A 19,250-nucleotide genomic window follows, 5' to 3' on the forward strand; every position below is an offset into this window, starting at 1 on the left:
AACAGTAGTAGACCAGTGTCAACATGACTGAGAAGACACATGACCTGGTAGTAGACCAGTGTCAACATGACTGAGAAGACACATGACCTGGTAGTAGACCAGTGTCAACATGACTGAGAAGACACATGACCTGGTAGTAGACCAGTGTCACAACATGACTGAGAAGACACATGACCTGGTAGTAGACCAGTGTCAACATGACTGAGAAGACACATGACCTGGTAGTAGACCAGTGTCAACATGACTGAGAAGACACATGACCTGGTAGTAGACCAGTGTCAACATGACTGAGAAGACACATGACCTGGTAGTAGACCAGTGTCAACATGACTGAGAAGACACATGACCTGGTAGTAGACCAGTGTCAACATGACTGAGAAGACACATGACCTGGTAGTAGACCAGTGTCAACATGACTGAGAAGACACATGACCTGGTAGTAGACCAGTGTCAACATGACTGAGAAGACACATGACCTGGTAGTAGACCAGTGTCAACATGACTGAGAAGACACATGACCTGGTAGTAGACCAGTGTCAACATGACTGAGAAGACACATGACCTGGTAGTAGACCAGTGTCAACATGACTGAGAAGACACATGACCTGGTAGTAGACCAGTGTCAACATGACTGAGAAGACACATGACCTGGTAGTAGACCAGTGTCAACATGACTGAGAAGACACATGACCTGGTAGTAGACCAGTGTCAACATGACTGAGAAGACACATGACCTGGTAGTAGACCAGTGTCAACATGACTGAGAAGACACATGACCTGGTAGTAGACCAGTGTCAACATGACTGAGAAGACACATGACCTGGTAGTAGACCAGTGTCAACATGACTGAGAAGACACATGACATGGTATGAAAGACAAAACAAAACTAAATGGGAAATATTGTCCACACTACATTGCACTTTTCACTTGCTGTCCCCCAGGTTGTGGCAGGAGGACACATATCTGTCTGTCCCTCAGGTTGTGGCAGGAGGACACATATCTGTCTGTCCCTCAGGTTGTGGCAGGAGGACACATATCTGTCTGTCCCCCAGGTTGTGGCAGGAGGACACATATCTGTCTGTCCCTCAGGTTGTGGCAGGAGGACACATATCTGTCTGTCCCTCAGGTTGTGGCAGGAGGACACATATCTGTCTGTCCCCCAGGTTGTGGCAGGAGGACACATATCTGTCTGTCCCTCAGGTTGTGGCAGGAGGACACATATCTGTCTGTCCCTCAGGTTGTGGCAGGAGGACACATATCTGTCTGTCCCCCAGGTTGTGGCAGGAGGACACATATCTGTCTGTCCCTCAGGTTGTGGCAGGAGGACAAATATTTGGCTTTTCACTCAATAAATATTAGATTTTTATAGTTTCAAATTCCTTGTATTGAATTATAATTTTGGGAAAGAAATATTCTCTTAGGTCTGAGTATTTGTCACAGTGTAATAGGAAATGCAGCTCTGTCTCTCTCTCTCTGTCTCTCTGTCTCTCTCTGTTCTCCATCCCTAGGTGACCCTGGGCCTGTAACTCCTCCTCTACATCCTCTCTCTTCTCTCAGGGTTATGTCTGTACCTCAATCAGTTCTAATGGATCCTCTGGCTCAGATCAGTCCTCCATTACCTGTTCTCCAAGACCTAGGGGTTCTACCCAACACCCAGACCTGGATCTACCTAAAGTCCTCCGTTACCTGTTCTCCAAGACCTAGGGGTTCTACCCAACACCCAGACCTGGATCCACCTAAAGTCCTCCGTTACCTGTTCTCCAAGACCTAGGGGTTCTGGGACCGAGCTGCCTGCCTTCCTGGTCTGGTTCTTGGGTAGAACCCCTAGGTCATGGAGAACAGGTAATGGAGAACATCAGGTGGGTGTTGGGTAGAACCCCTAGGTCCTAGATAACAGGAGCAGAGTTAGAGGTTAGGAGATGGACGTCAACAAGCAGACACACAGGTTACACTTTACTGGGAGAACATTTTGATGGATTAGTGCAGTGTTATAAATGGGAGATATTTATTTGTCAACACTTTTGGATGGTATGGCCTACCTCAAGCTGGTCCCCCTCTGACTCCGAGCACAGAGAATCAGACTGATCTGAACTCACTGGTTCTGGTGGATGGGATACTTCCTGGGAAGCTCGGACAGTTGATGGTCCTAAAGTCATTTGGAGGTAAATTGAGGTACATTTTTATAAGCTCAGCATAACTACCATTTCTTTCTCCAATGTCAACCAGAGTGTAACATACTTTATCTATTGTCAGGGCTTTCAGTGGTTGACCGTCCAACTCAGTGGCAGTTTTAGCATGTAAATCTTGGTGGGGCAAAAGGGGGGGAGACAGTTCCTAGATGCATGCCACCAAAGCCACTGCACAACTAAACAATACATTAATTTCACTATAGCGGTGACAAGCGGGGCCCACAAACTGTTAGGGACTACATAAATCTGTCCCAACACCTTACCACTGCTACACCTGACTATCAGCGGAGCCTTGTCTGGCAGCGAAACAGTCAATTCAGCCTGTTGGATTCGGGGTAAACATTGAACATTGAGATATTATTAAAGACATGATAGATCAGACGCATAGTGTATAAAAAGAGACTGGGTTTATGCCAGAAGGTAATGGGTCTCTAGAAAGACAGATGCCTTTGCAATGTGTTGGGTGGACGGGAGGAGATCACAGGATTGCTATTGGGGAAGTGGATGGACATCTGTGGATTAGGCGAAGGAGGGGTTGAGGTCAAGCGGTCAGGTCATATCCTCTGAAGGGAGTAATAAGGGTTTCAGTATCCTGTTTCCCTCTTCCTGTGGAACCATAGGAAGTAAGGATTGGAGAGAAGGAGGGGTGTCTAAAGTGGAGTGTATATATACTCGTGATGGTGGGAACATGTTTTGGTCTGAATTACAGCTGTAACGACCCTTTTGGGAAGAATTCAACTTGGTTAAGCTGTCTCTAGTGTCCGTGAGTTATTTACTCGGAATAATTAGAACTCTAACAAGTCTGACTGACTTTTAACAAGATGTGGTTTCTACTGACAATTGAGATGTGCACACTATAAGGGGACGACGAGTGGATAAGACGTTGATGAACGAGCTAGGATGGACATGGTCAAATCACATCCAAATCAAATTGTATTAGTCACGTGCGCCGAATACAACAGGTGTAGACCTTACAGTGAAATGCTTACTTACGAGCCCCTAACCAACAATGCAGTTTAAAAAAACATACAGATAAGAATAAGAGATAAAAGTAACAAGTAGTTAAAGAGCAGTAGTAAAATAACAATAGTGAGACTATATGCAGGGAGGTACCGATAGAGTCAATGATGTGGGGGCACCGGTTAGTTGAGGTAATATGTACATGTAGGTAGAGTTGTTAAAGTGACTGCATAGATGAGTGTAGCAGTGGTGTAAAGATGGGGGGCAATGCAAATAGTCTGGGTAGCCATTTGACTAGATGTTCAGGACTCTTATGGCTTGGGGGTAGGAGCTGTTTAGAAGCCTCTTGGACCTAGACTTGGCGCTCCGGTACCGCTTGTCGTGTGGTATCAGAGAGAACAGGCTAGGACTGGGGTGGCTGGAGTCTTTGACAATTTTTAGGGCCTTCCACTGACACCGCCTGGTATAGAGGTCCTGGATGGCAGGCAGCTTTGCCCCGGTGATGTACTGGGCCGTACACACTACCCTCTGTAGTGCCTTGCGGTCGGAGACCGAGCAATTGCCGTACCAGGCGGTGATGCAACCGGTCAGGATGCTCTCGATGGTGTAGAACCTTTTGAGGATCTGAGGACCCATGACAAATCTTTTTAGTTTCCTGAGGGGGAATTGGCTTTGTTGTGCCCTCTTCACGACTGTCTTGGTGTGTTTAGACCATTCTAGTTTGTTGGTGATGTGGACACCAAGGAACTTGAAGCTCTCCTTCTGCTCCACTACAGCCCCGTCGATGAGAATGGGGGCGTGCTCGGTGCTCCTTTTCCTGTAGTCCACAATCATCTCCGTAGTCTTGGTTACGTTGAGGGAGAGGTTGTTATTCTGGCACCACCCGGCCAGGTCTCTGACCTCCTCCCTATAGGCTGTCTCGTCGTTGTCGGTGATCAGGCCTACCACTGTTATGTCGTCTGCTAACTTAACGATGGTGTTGAAGTCGTGCCTGGCCACGCCTTGTTCAGGGACAGAATGATGGCGCTCTTGCTGCGGGTGATTCCCTGATCCACCTCTACGCAGACGACACCATTCTGTATACATCTGGCCCTTCTTTGGACACTGTGTTAACAAACCTCCAAACGAGCTTCAATACAACATACAACACTCCTTCCGTGGCCTCCAACTGCTCTTAAACGCTAGTAAAACTAAATGCGTGCTTTTCAACCGTTCGCTTCCCGCACCCGCCCGCTTCCTGACTAGCATCACTACTCTGGACGGTTCTGACTTAAATGATGTGGACAACTACAAATACCTAGTTGTCTGGCTAGACAGTAAACTCTCCTTTCGGTTCCTAGTTCCTAGTCCAACGCTCTAACCACTAGGCTACTCTCCTGCCGCCCCAATAAACTGAATAAACGTGGTGAGTGAAAAACTTGATGAAATAGTCCACTCCCTACCCGGTATCTTATTCTGCCACTATACAACTTTGTATGTATACCTTGTTATTAGCTTGTACCTATAATTGTTGATCAGTTAGGTATGCTACCTAACTGATCAACAATTATAGGTACAAGCTAATAACAAGGTATACATACAAAGTTGTATAGTAACTAGCAATACACTGCTTAAAATTACAATTGCTCAGAATATGTAGGTTTACTAGTTAAAAAGAAAATAAATAAAATGTAATTGTTCAATGTGTAATTGTTTAATAATTCAATGTGTCGTGTTTAAAAATATCTGATCATATAAAATGTGTTGTATTTATATTACTTTTACAAAGAAAAATATATGATAATAAACAAACAAATCTAAACTAACAAATGTCAAATCATATTTTTCCGCCGAGATGGCCAGTCAATTTGAGATACAAAAAAGACAGGCTATTTTTAATTGTTCACATTATTTTCGTAGACGATGTATTGAAGTCAAGTGGTTCCACATTGAAATGCAGCTTGCTGTACCACAAAGGACAGCCAGGATAAAGCGACGGTCGGTGGAACTCTGGCGCCACCAAGTGGACAATTGCTTCAGTTCAGTTGTGGCAGCAACGCTACCGGATATATTTGATACAAGATCAAATGTTATGTCAATATTATTATCTCCAAATTGTTCCCCCCACCCGTAATATATTATTATTCCAATGTAGCTGTTGATCTGGTTTTAATTTAACAAAGCTTCCTCTCATTTCTGATTGGAGGACGGAAGACCACGTGACATTAGAACCTACAAATGTGTTACTTTGTAACAGTCAAACGTGGTTATTCCTGACGTTGATCAACTCCCAATCCATGCCACCTTTTATTTCAAGCCTTATCTTTTTTTATGGGGAAAAAAAAGCATACGGAGCTCATTTTGGTGTGTCCATTGTCGAATTTGACGTGTCGGAGAACGGCCACTTTCTCCCGAAACCATTGTGGGTATCGCTTCTCGGCCTTTTGGCTAAGATCAAGTGTAGTATCTGTTCTTAAAGTGAGTATGGAAAAATGTCATATTTTAGATAGTTGTCCGTTTCCCTCCTTATCCCATGTCGTCTTTTTTAAACCTAGCTACCATAAATGTTAGAGGGCTTAGGAACTCAGTTAAAAGGGCGACTGTTTTTTCCCATTTGTCCTCCATTCGCTTCTCTGTGTGTTTTTTACAAGAAGTACATTTAAAAGATCAAAATGACGTGGAGAGGTTTACGCGGGAATGGGTTCAGGGAGAGTCGAGGTGGAGTGTCGGCGGGGTGCATTCAACAGGGGTTGGTGTGCTATGTGGGAATAGGGATTTAAAAATAGTAGGAAGTTTTTCGGCTGTACACGGGAGGGTTTTAATAGTAGATATCGATTGGAGGGGTAAATGTTTTAGATTTATTAACGTGTATGCACCATCGACACCCAAGGAAAGGAGGGAAATGCTTAACGACCTAGACGCTATTTTTATGACAAACAGACAGGTGTTTATGGGGGGAGATTTTAATGTATCATACGATCGAGGTAATCTAGGAGGGCATCTTGTAAAAAGTTTAATAGGTAAATATAATTTGGTTGATACTTATAGAGTGGAGCACGCGGATGATACAGGTTTCACTTGGGAAAACAGCAGGGGCGCGAGGAGCCGAATAGATTATCTGTTTGTTCCGCGTGGACTCGGTGTGTCCTCTGCGTGCGTCACTCCGGTATTCTATTCGGACCACAGCTGCCTGTCTGTGACAGTAGAATTAAAAACAATTGAATTTGGAAAAGGGTATTGGAAAGTTAATAACGGCATTTTACATGACACAACTTTTGAGACAAGATTTAGGTCTTTTTTCCAGGGCTGTGTAACCATGAAACCGTTTTATTCTACTGTCATAGAGTGGTGGGAGAGCACAAAATTAAGAATCAAGATTTTCATTCAGAATTTTTGCAAAGACAAAGTACGTAATACCCAAAAAGATTTTTATAAATTGCAGAATGAACTAAAAGATCTACACATCCAAGGTAATTTGAATGGTGGTGGAATAGATAAAGACAAATTATGTATCCTGCAGAAAAAGCAGCATGCTTTTTTTGAAAAGAAAGCTCGAGACTTCATTTTTAAAAGTCAGCAGGATAAATGGGAAAATGATGAGAAGTGCTCTGCATATTTTTTCAAACAAATTAAATCACGGGGAAAGAGGAGGACTATTTCGGCTTTATTGGACCAAGATGGGGAGATGGTTGAGGATGGAGATGGCATGCTTGGTGTCGCTACACATCACTTTTCTCAGCTATTTAAAAAACAAACAATTGATTATGAGAAGGGGACTAAATTTTTAAAATGCGTGGATGTGCAGATACCTTTCGATATTAGAGACCAATTAGAAGGGGAATTGAAATTAGACGAAATTTATATGGCACTGAAGAGCATGAAAGATAACAAAGTACCAGGAGTCGATGGGCTCTCTAAAGAGTTTTACATCGTTTTTTGGGATTTAATTGGATGTCATCTGTTGGAAGTGTTTAGAAGTATATTTGGTTTGGAACATATGGGAGGTTCAATGTGCGAGGGGGTAATCTCTCTACTTTACAAAAAGGGAGACCCCAAGACATTAGCAAATTGGAGACCTTTAACAATGTTGTGTGTTGACTATAAATTATTAAGCAAAGCCATAACTAATCGACTATCTTCTGCCATGGCATATGTTGTTGGTTTAGACCAAACATGCGGTGTGGTGGGGAGAAAATTAACCTGGAACTTGCAATTGCACAGAGACGTTCAAGCATATTTAGAGGAAAGGCACCTGCCAGCTATTACTGTTAATTTGGACCAGGAAAAGGCCTTTGACATGGTAAGCCATGAGTTTTTATTTAGAGTTATGGGAAAATTCGGTTTTGGAAATAATTTTATGAAATGGGTAAAAATTCTTTATAGTAATGTGGGTAGCAGGGTAAATATTAATGGGAATATTGGAACGGTTATCAAGCAATTACGAGGTGTCAGACAGGGGGACCCTCTATCTGCGCTATTGTATGTTTTATATATTGAACCTTTCGCATGCGCAATTAGGACAAATCACAACATCAAAGGCATCCGTTTACCCGGAGGGGATATTCTAAAAATTTCGCAATATGCGGACGACACAGTTTTATATTTACAGGACGACCTGAGCTTGAAAGAGTCTATCAAAGTCATTGATGATTTCTCTGTTGCCTCTGGGTCAAAGATAAACAAGAATAAAACAGAAATAAAATATATGGGACAGTGGAAATGGAGAACCGATCAGTTATGTGGTTTGACTGTGTGCACAGGACCAATGGTAGTGCTCGGCATATCTTTCGGAAACGAAATTAAGGATGACATGTTTAATTGGAAAGAAAAACTATTATCGCTTAATAAAAGATTGGGACTGTGGAAAGGGAGGCGACTATCCTTTAGTGGGAAGGTGTTAGTGCTGAAGGCGGACATTCTGCCTTCATTACTTCACCTTGCCTATGTGTTTCCCATGCCGGTGTCTCTCAGAAAAACTTTCATACGGGCACTGTTTAATTTCTTTTGGGGGGGATATGAGTACATCCGTAGAGATCGGATGTACCAGCCTATAGAGGCTGGTGGAAGGGATTTCCCTCATATTCCTCTCAAGCTAGATGCGTTGTTTTATTCAAATGTTTGTTGTCTTTTGTCGTCGACTGTACACAAATGTCACATTTTAATCAAATTCTGGCTGTCAGTACCGTTAAGGTTCATGGTGGAATGGGATAATAGTAAGCCAAAAGCTGAAATTGTCCCATTACATTTTAAGAAAATAGTGGAATGGGCAAAGAAAACCCCTGTCTGCAAAGTAAAAGAAAACGTAATCAACCACAGATTGCTATACGCGAAATTAATAGAAAATTGTAGTCCTAGAGACAGATTACCAATATCGCCTTCCACCTGGCTACGGACACAATTAAAAGGTTTAGACAACAGACTGAAAGATTTTAATTGGCTTGTTTTACACAGACGTCTTCCAGTCCGATCAACATTATATGATCATAATTTGACCCTGAATAAATTTTGTCCCAGGGACAATTGTTTTGCAATTGAAACAATTCCCCATGTTCTATGGGAATGTTCCTTTGCCAAATTAGTTTGGAGAAAAATTAAACAATTTTTTGAGATTTTAAAAAACATTGATTATGAAGGGGTAGCCAAACTTGAACTAAAAAATGTGGAAAGGGTGCAATTATTAGCATTAGTGACTCTGGTGTCCCTTATCAAGACCAAACTTTGGGAGGCCAGATGTGGTGCGGTCAATGACACCCTCAAGTGGTCACCGACGGGATTAGTTGAATTTATAAAACAGGACATTTGGAAAAGAATAGAATTCGAAATAGATAAGTGGGGCATTGTATCTGTGAAACAGAAATGGAAAGGGATTTACCCTTCACTGTAAATGTTTTTAGAGCCAATTGAAATGTAGGCTAAGCCTTTGTACATATTTGTATACACTGAGGTTTATTCAGAATTCACTTTGGTATATGTATATGTTTGTATTTATAGAATTCTTTGTATTGATTTTTGGAGATTGTTAGAGACATGTTAAACTTGAATGTAATAATACTGGTCAGGTTCTGCAGAACAGCACTTTATTGAGTAGTTTTGCTATTGTTATATTGTTACACTACTTTTGGATACTGTTTTTATGAATCGATGTAATGTAATGCACTGATTTTGTAATTGTATTTTAATGAGAAATGAAAATAAAAAATCTTTTTCCAAAAAAAAAAAAAAAAAAAAAAAAATCTGTTCTTATCAGTTTAATATCTGATACGTCCCCTATCTGGGGACCATATATTAAATTGATTTTTGGAATAGGGAGATGGAATAGGGGCTTGCTCCGTCCACTCCACGCATCGACCTGGTATTGCAGTACCTCCAGGAACGGTGCACCCCCTGCCGTTGTAAATAAAAATCAGACAGAGTCAACGGAGTTGCTTCGTTGGTCTATATTGTATTTTCACTTTGAGCAACTTCAGTTCAATGTCAGTGATGGCTAGATAGCGCTGGTTAAATCGGTCACCGTTATATTGACTACGATAGCCGCTGGGAACGGGCTGCGTTCATCTTCTATTCAAACATTTGTCTTCACGGGATACAGGGTACAGTGAAATGCTTACTCGCAAACTTTCCTCAACAGTGCAATCAATAGCCATGATCAAAAATATACACAAATAGCTAAGTAATAAAGTAGTTAAAACATGTTTTTGTTATGATTGGAAATATATACAGTAGAAGACTATACAGAATAAACTATGAAATGTGCCTCAAGCCATGGACTGGTAACATGGACTGTCTCACAAGCAACTGTCTGTATGTATTCGTTTCTCTCAATCACCTACAAGCAGTTCTTTGTTTTGAAAATCGACAACATTGTTCCAGAGTCCACAAGACACACAACTTTTGAAAAACAGTAAATGCATTTTGAAAATGTAGTTGTCTTTTAAACACATAAAAACATGAATAAAAAATGTATTATACCGTCAAAATAACACGACTGTGTGCAGAAACATGAATACATCTATACTTCTCTCTTGAGTGCAAGAGCAGACAAAACAGAAAGTTAGTCTCTTTTAAAAAATCCCAGTAGATCCATAAATGTTCTTTGCAGTCACTAAATCAGGATGATCAACTATCAAAAGGTGCAGAATTATGGGCAATTACTCTCCATACAAATTCAAATTCAAGCTGCTTTATTGGCATGAAAAACATTGTGTCAATATTGCCAAAGCAACAATGTATTACCTTGTCAGTGCTGCACTTGATCGGAGAAGCGATCGTAGGCCGGAGGGCGCCCGGGAAATTGTGTTATTTAATTTTGTGAAAATTATTATTCTTGTTGTTTTGTCTCACCCTTGTCTGTTCTTTTGTCCTGGGTTAGGTGGTGGTTTTGGTGGTGGGCTACAGGTGCACCAGCACCTGTAGGGTGAGTTTAAAGGCCCTCTGGTCTTTTTCTTTCTTATTTAATTAAATTTCATTTTCCCCCTTGTTTTGTCCTGTTTTGCATCTCTCCACCCCCTTGTATCCTACCCTCCCCCCCCTTTAGCTCTTCCTACTGTTTTTGAGTTTTGTGTTGTCTGCTAGCCGGAGTGGCTTTCGGGCTTGTGGGCCTGTTATATAACACAATAACATGAGACCATAATACACCATCCATCCTGTTATATAACACAATAACATGAGACCATAATACACCATCCTGTTATATAACACAATAACATGAGACCATAATACACCATCCTGTTATATAACACAATAACATGAGACCATAATACACCATCCTGTTATATAACACAATAACATGAGACCATAATACACCATCCTGTTATATAACACAATAACATGAGACCATAATACACCATCCTGTTATATAACACAATAACATGAGACCATAATACACCATCCTGTTATATAACACAATAACATGAGACCATAATACACCATCCTGTTATATAACACAATAACATGAGACCATAATACACCATCCATCCTGTTATATAACACAATAACATGAGACCATAATAAACCATCCTGTTATATAACACAATAACATGAGACCCATAATACACCATCCTGTTATATAACACAATAACATGAGACCATAATACACCATCCTGTTATATAACACAATAACATGAGACCATAATACACCATCCTGTTATATAACACAATAACATGAGACCATAATACACCATCCTGTTATATAACACAATAACATGAGACCATAATACACCATCCTGTTATATAACACAATAACATGAGACCATAATACACCATCCTGTTATATAACACAATAACATGAGACCATAATACACCATCCTGTTATATAACACAATAACATGAGACCATAATACACCATCCATCCTGTTATATAACACAATAACATGAGACCATAATAAACCATCCTGTTATATAACACAATAACATGAGACCATAATAAACCATCCTGTTATATAACACAATAACATGAGACCCATAATACACCATCCTGTTATATAACACAATAACATGAGACCATAATACACCATCCTGTTATATAACACAATAACATGAGACCATAATACACCATCCTGTTATATAACACAATAACATGAGACCATAATACACCATCCTGTTATATAACACAATCCATAACATGAGACCATAATATACCATCCTGTTAAATAACACAATCCATAACATGAGACCATAATACACCATCCTGTTATATAACACAATTCATAACATGAGACCCATAATACACCAGCCTGTTATATAACACAATAACATGAGACCATAATACACCATCCTGTTATATAACACAATAACATGAGACCATAATACACCATCCTGTTATATAACACAATAACATGAGACCATAATACACCATCCTGTTATATAACACAATAACATGAGACCATAATACACCATCCTGTTATATAACACAATAACATGAGACCATAATACACCATCCTGTTATATAACACAATAATATGAGACCATAATACACCATCCATCCTGTTATATAACACAATAACATGAGACCATAATACACCATCCATCCTGTTATATAACACAATAACATGAGACCATAATACACCACCCTGTTATATAACACAATAACATGAGACCATAATACACCACCCTGTTATATAACACAATAACATGAGACCATAATACACCACCCTGTTATATAACACAATAACATGAGACCATAATACACCATCCTGTTATATAACACAATAACATAACCAAAAAAAAACAAAAAAAAAGGATGGTGTATAACTAATATGCAGACTATTGAGCTAGACAGACCCTTTAATTCACGGGCACGCACACACACACACACACACAGGGTTGCAGATTGCATTGTACTTATTTTTTATGCAGTCTTATTCCATTCTTATTAATTTGTTTACAACTATTCTTAATTTTATTGGCACCGGTATAATAATAATATTTATATATAATGGTGAATGTATGTATGTATGTATGTATGTATGTATGTATGTATGTATGTATGTATGTATGTATGTATGTATGTATGTATGTATATGTATATATATATATATATATATATTATTTTGTATTGTTTTCAATGTACTTTACTCAAACCAGTGAATATCACTTATTATAAATGAGATCATTAACTATCAGCTCTTGGAATATCCAGGGACTTTACTCTTCACATTTTGGTTATAAAACAACAAATCCAGAATTTATTAAAAACATCAAAGGACAGGACATCATAATCCTACTGGAAACATGGTGTCGTGGAGACATAGATACTCAGTGTCCCTCAGGCTATAGGGAAAGTTTACTACCATCAATCAAACATAAAAATGTTAAACGGGCCGAGACTCAGGTGGAATCATCATTTGGCATAAGCAGGACTTGGCACTGAATGAAATGAAAAAAGGTACCAGTCACATTTGGCTAAAACTTAACAAAGGTACAATCTATTGTGACAATGATGTGTACATATGTGCAGCTTATGCTCCTCCTTCAGATTCACCATATTATGATGATCAGTTTTTTGACAATCTCCATACAGAAATCATTACATTTCAGGCAGAGGGTAAAGTGCTTCTTTGTGGAGATTTCAATGCAAGAACAGGTTCTGAGCCTGACTACACTGATGCGGGAGGTAACCACCACATATTTGGTCACCCCTCCTTGTACAGCAGCCCTATTATAAATAATAGAAACAGTCCTGACCAAATACTGAACAAAAATGGGAAGGAGTTAGTGCATCTCTGTCGAGCCTTAGGCCTGTACATGCTTAATGGTAGAATCAGAGGGGACTCTTTAGGTCAGTTTACTTACTGCTCAGCTCTTGGGACAAGTGTAGTCGATTATGCCATCACGGACATTGACCCCTCCTCCATTAGTGCATTCACTGTCAGACCACAGACACCATTGTCAGATCACAGTCAGATCAACGTGTTTTTGAAGAAATTAACCGGCAATATTCATTCAAAAAAACTGCCCAATAAACTCTTCAACATAAACCAATCATACAGATGGGATCCAAACAGTGCAGAGAGATTCATTGAAACATTGAACTCAAAAGAAATGATGAACTCTATACAGTTTTTCAATAACTCACAATACCAAAACAATAAAGATGGTGTCAATTCGGCTGCTCTAAACATCAACTGCATATTCCAAAAAGCAGCATCGAAAGCAAATTTGAGAAAACCAAAGAAATGCAACATCAGAAACAAAAAACAAAATGTTTCTGACAAATGGTTTGATAATGAATGTAAAACAATTAGAAAACACCTAAGACAAATGTCAAACAAAAAACATAAGCAGCAAAACAACCCAGAGCTACGATATGAATACTTTGAAACTCTGAAACAGTATAAACATACACTGAAACGCAAGAAACTGAATTATACCAACAAGACACTTGATGAAATTGAAAACGCAATTGACCAAAATCAGTTCTGGGACATGTGGAACAATTTAAGCACAACAAAGCCACAAGAATTAGCCATACAAGATGTAGGAATTTGGAAAACTTATTTTGATAATCTATACAAAAACATCCCACAAAAAGACTTAAAACAGAACCAATTAGAAATTAAAGAAAAATTGAACATCCTTGAATCAGTCATTAAAAATAACCAAAATCCATTAGATTACCCAATAACCCAACAAGAACTAAATGAAAAGCTCAAATCTATTAAATCAAAGAAGGCTTGTGGTCTAGACAACATCAGAAATGAAATGCTGAAAAACAGCACACCTGAGTTGCAAAATGCTGTGCTTAAATTGTTCAACATGGTTTTAACTTCTGGCTGCTTCCCTGATGTCTGGAACCAGGGGCTCATCTCCCCTATCCACAAAAGTGGAGACAAATCAGACCCCAATAATTACAGGGGAATTTGTGTAAACAGTAACTTGGGAAAGGTTTTCTGTAGCATTTTGAATTCAAGAATCCAAACCTTTCTTCAAGAAAAAAATGTAATAACTAAATGTCAAATTGGCTTTCTCCCTAACCATCGCACTACTGACCATATATACACCTTACACACACTAATTAATAAACACGTCCACCAAAAAAAAGAGGGCAAAATCTTTGCTTGCTTTATTGACTTTAAAAAAGCATTTGATTCTATTTGGCACGAAGGGCTATTCTACAAAATTCTACAAAGTGGGCTTGGTGGTAAGGTGTATGACTTAATAAAATGTATGTACACAGAAAACAAGTGTGCAATAAAAATCAAAAACCAAAGAACAGAATTCTTTTCACAATGTCGAGGTGTGAGACAAGGCTGTAGTTTGAGTCCAAATCTTTTCAACATTTATATCAATGAATTAGCAGACATGTTGGACAATTCTCCAGCCCCAGGATTCACACTATTTGACACAGAGGTGAAATACCTGCTATATGCTGATGACTTGGTACTTCTATCACCAACCAAAGAAGGTCTTCAACAGAACATTAATATTCTAGAGCAATATTGCCATAATTGGGCCCTGGCAGTAAATTTCCCAAAAACTAAAATCATGATTTTCCAAAAACAAAACAGATGTCAGAAACACAAATATAAATTCACCCTGAACAACACCATAATTGAACACACAAAAAATTACACCTACCTTGGTGTTACGGATACAAGTGTTCTGTGTGTATCCTGTGTGTATTTCTTTTCTCTCCTTCTCCCCTACTCACAGGTGATAATCATTCCCCAATCAGTCATCAATCAGTCGCTAATCGGAAGACACCTGCTCCTTTTCCCTTACCCAATCACAGTCCCTTTCCCTTGGTTTAAAACCCCTGTCAGTTGTTTTCTCCCCAGCTCAATCTCTTTGTAACATGCCTTCTGTCTGTAGATCGCTTGTGTATTTTGCATCTACATGTCACTTTGTCCCCACCTGTGAGTATTGTTTTGGTTATGGTGTTTGAGTGTTTGTTTGATGGTGGGAAAAGGGGGTAACCAGACAAGTCGCCCTTGGGCTACACTACCCGTAGTTAAACATTGTTAAAAACACTAGTTAGAACTGGGCGGACCACCCCCTGTATTTTTGGTTAGTTAGTTAGCTGTTTGTGAAGTAGGCTAGTCTAGCTTAGGGGTGTTTTTGAATTATTATTCTTTCATTCCTTGGGTCCCGCTCAGCCCCTTTTCCTGCTTCCCCCCATTTACCGTGTGTTTATAAATAAACATTTAGTGTTTGACGGTAATTAAGTTGTCTGTGTTATTTGTTCTCACTGTTACGTTTTCACTACTATAATTTGCATGAGTTGTGTTACGGGTCCCATTACCATCCCCCCCTAGACTGTCGGGCCAAAGGGATTCGTAACATAAGTGGGGGCTCATCCGGGATCTGTCATTACTGACACCCATACCGCTTGTGCAGATTGTTTTAGTGGTCTAGTTCAGTGTTGAACGTTATAGCTAAAGTAGAATTAGTGTTTGATATTTGTTGGCTCTGTGTAGTATTTAAAAATGGCTACATTTGATTTGAAGTCCTTTTTGGATAACCCTTCGTGGGAGGTTTTTGATAGGTGTCGTAGAGTTGATTTAATGACCTTGGCTGACCATTATTCAGTATTGATTCCACAGAATGTAGTTAAAGCGGAGGTTAAACAACTAGTGTTGAATGTTTTGTTGGAAGAACAGGTGCTTGTATTACCACTGCCTGAGCCTACTACCCCTGTAGGGGATGTTGCTGCTCCTCTAAGCCCGGTGGTGTCTGAGGGCGAGGCTAAAGCTCCAGCCACATTGCCCCGTTTTGATCCACTCTCCCCACAGTCAACCGGTGATACCAGGAGGGATGTCCGGTCAATACAGTTCCAACTGGAGGCGGAAGAGAGAGCCCAAATTAGGCGAGAGACTCTCCAGTTGGAGATGTGTAAAATTGAGGCAGAAAAAGAACGAGAACAGCGGCAGATGGAGTTAAAAATGCGCCAGATGGAACTGGAGACAGCGAGGCTAGCCTTCGTTCCTGCAGTGACTGTTAGTGAGCCGTCCTCACCAACTAGAGCTCCCAACACTTTTGACATTAGTAGGCAGATTGCCTTGGTACCTTTGTTCAGAGAGTCAGAGGTTGACTCCTATTTTTGTATATTTGAACGTATAGCCGTAGCCTTGAAATGGCCTAAAGAGGTATGGTGCCTATTACTTCAGTGTAAATTAACTGGTAAAGCCCAAGAGGTTGTCAGCGCTACCTCTTGAAGACAGTTTAAATTATGAAGTGGTCAAAGCTACTGTTCTTCGCGCCTATGAGCTTGTGCCTGAGGCATACCGACAGAGATTTAGGTCTCATAAGAAGTCTTCTAGTAAGACTTATGTGGAATTTGCTAGAGAGAAGGGAAATCTGTTTGATAAATGGCATGCTGCTAGCAAGGTAACTGATTTTAACTCTCTCCGGGAGTTAATTTTGTTGGAAGAGTTTAAAAATTGCTTACCTGAACGCATTGTAGTGTACCTAAACGAACAGAAAGTATCCTCCCTGTCAGAAGCGTCTGTGTTGGCAGACGAGTTTGTGTTGACGCACAAGAGTGTGTTTTCGGCTCATACTGAGAGTAGAGTTACAGAATTGCCTACTTATAGCCCTAGTCGGCCAGCAGTATATCAAGCACGCCAGAAAAATGAGCGTCCCTGTTTCTATTGTCATAAGGTGGGACATATGATTAATGATTGCTTCCTGCTAAAACGTAAACAAGGGATGCCTCTTCGTGCCAAGCCACCAACAGGTGTTGGTCTAATTCGTACGGTTGTGAGGTCTGAAATGAAACAGGTGCCTAAGGGTAAATGTGTTTTGAAAGACCCAGTTCCCGACCGTAGTTATGAACCGTTCATTTTCGAGGGGTTTGTGTCCCTCGCGAATGACGAAGCGTCTCAGCGTCCGGTTAAAATCCTTAGAGATACTGGTGCGGCGCAGTCGTTTATATTGTCTGATGTGTTGCCCTTATCCGACGATACATACTGTGGTTCCAGTGTGTTAGTTCAGGGTATAGAAATGGGTTTTGTTCCAGTGCCATTGCACTTTGTGAAAGTACACTGAGTTAATCAGTGGAATATTCAGAGTGGGGGTACGTCCTATGTTGCCAGTAAAAGGTGTGACCTTTATAATGGGTAACTATATTGCCGGAGGAAAGGTAGTACCCGTATTGGATAAAAGTGACCACTCTCTCTCCAATGAGCTGGCACAGAGTTATCCACATGTGTTCCCCGCTTGTGCTGTCACTCGTGCTCAGACACGACAAGAGAGTGACGTGATAGATTTGTCGAACACTGTTCTGTTCAAAGAGGATGATCAAGAGGATGGGTTGTGCGCTACCTCTGGGAGGCGGATCACCTCTGACAAACAGCCCAGGAAAGAAGCGAAGAATGTTGAACTTATTTCTGATGCAATACAGTTACCAGTCACTCGTGAGCAGCTGGTTGCTAACCAAAAGGTTGACACCAAGCTTGCTAAATGTTTTTCTAGTGTTGTCTCATTGGAAGAGGTAAAGAAGAAAAACGTGGCTTACTTCATTGATGGTAATCTCCTCATGCGTAAATGGACATCCCATGATGACGCGGGCGGAGATTGGAATGCTGTTTACCAAATAGTGATTCCTACAGCCTTTCGACAAAATGTGTTATCCCTTGCTCATGATCACCAGTGGTCTGGTCATTTAGGAATCACAAAAACTTATGATCGGATTCTTCGCCATTTCTTTTGGCCAGGTTTAAAACAAGATGTGGCTCAGTACTGTCGTACATGCCACACATGTCAGATAACAGGAAAACCAAATCAGGTTATTCCTCCCGCTCCTCTTTGTCCAATACCTGTCATAGGTGAACCATTCGAACATGTGGTGGTTGATTGTGTTGGACCGTTACCGAAGACAAAATCGGGTAACCAGTTTCTGTTGACAATTATGTGTATGGCAACAAGATACCCCGAGGCCATTCCTCTGCGAAGGATTACAGCCCCGGTAGTGAGTAAAGCCTTAATTAAATTCTTCACGACATTCGGATTACCTAAGGTGGTACAAAGTGATCAAGGTACCAATTTCCTGTCCAAGCTTTTCAAGCAGGTGTTAAAATCCTTGTCAATTACGCACCGTGTGTCAAGCGCCTATCACCCAGAGTCTCAGGGTGCGCTTGAACGTTGGCATCAGACATTGAAGTCTATGCTACGTAAATATTGTTTGGAATCTGAGAAAGATTGGGATGCGAAATGCACCAGCCCCTTTCCAACGACTGGTTAACTCCGTATTAGCTGGAGTACCCAACTGTAGTGCTTATCTTGATGATCTGGTGATTTATTCGTCTGAGTGGTCAGATCATGTTGACTCTCTCAGGGTAGTATGTGAATGGTTGGCAGCTGCTTCGCTAACCCTGAACTTGGCAAAGTGCGAGTTTGGAAAAGCTACTGTTACTTATCTTGGCAAAGAGGTCGGCCATGGACAGGTGCGCCCTGTTGATGCCAAGGTATTGGCTATAACTGCATTTCCCGCACCTACCACCAGACGAGAGCTACGCCGCTTTTTAGGGATGGTTGGCTACTACCGTAGTTTCTGTCAAAATTTCTCTGCGGTAGTTGATCCATTGACCGATTTGCTCAGTCCGGCTAAATAATTTGTGTGGTGTCCGGATTGTAAAATAGCTTTTGAATCTGCGAAAGCCCTCTTGTGTAATACCCCTGTACTTG

At 40.6% G+C, this 19,250-nt stretch overlaps 1 long non-coding RNA gene, 1 other non-coding gene and 1 pseudogene across 2 annotated transcripts; 2 read left to right on the forward strand and 1 right to left on the reverse strand.

Annotated features, from left to right (window-relative positions):
* The first annotated feature begins 5,556 nt into the window (after positions 1–5,556).
* LOC139533116 (U2 spliceosomal RNA) lies at positions 5,557–5,663 on the forward strand (annotated as a pseudogene).
* A 3,661-nt stretch (positions 5,664–9,324) lies between these two features.
* LOC139533107 (U2 spliceosomal RNA) lies at positions 9,325–9,514 on the forward strand. The gene has a single exon (XR_011666703.1). It is a non-coding gene; the product is annotated as a U2 spliceosomal RNA (small nuclear RNA).
* A 3,268-nt stretch (positions 9,515–12,782) lies between these two features.
* LOC139532847 (uncharacterized) lies at positions 12,783–15,258 on the reverse strand. The gene is made up of 3 exons (XR_011666660.1): positions 15,204–15,258; positions 13,419–13,491; positions 12,783–12,992 (listed from the first exon to the last, which is right to left on the reverse strand). It is a non-coding gene; the product is annotated as an uncharacterized lncRNA (long non-coding RNA).
* Positions 15,259–19,250: the final 3,992 nt, after the last annotated feature.

The sequence above is a fragment of the Salvelinus alpinus genome, chromosome 10 (assembly GCF_045679555.1).
Source record: "Salvelinus alpinus chromosome 10, SLU_Salpinus.1, whole genome shotgun sequence".
In the NCBI taxonomy this organism is placed as follows: Eukaryota; Metazoa; Chordata; class Actinopteri; order Salmoniformes; family Salmonidae; genus Salvelinus; species Salvelinus alpinus.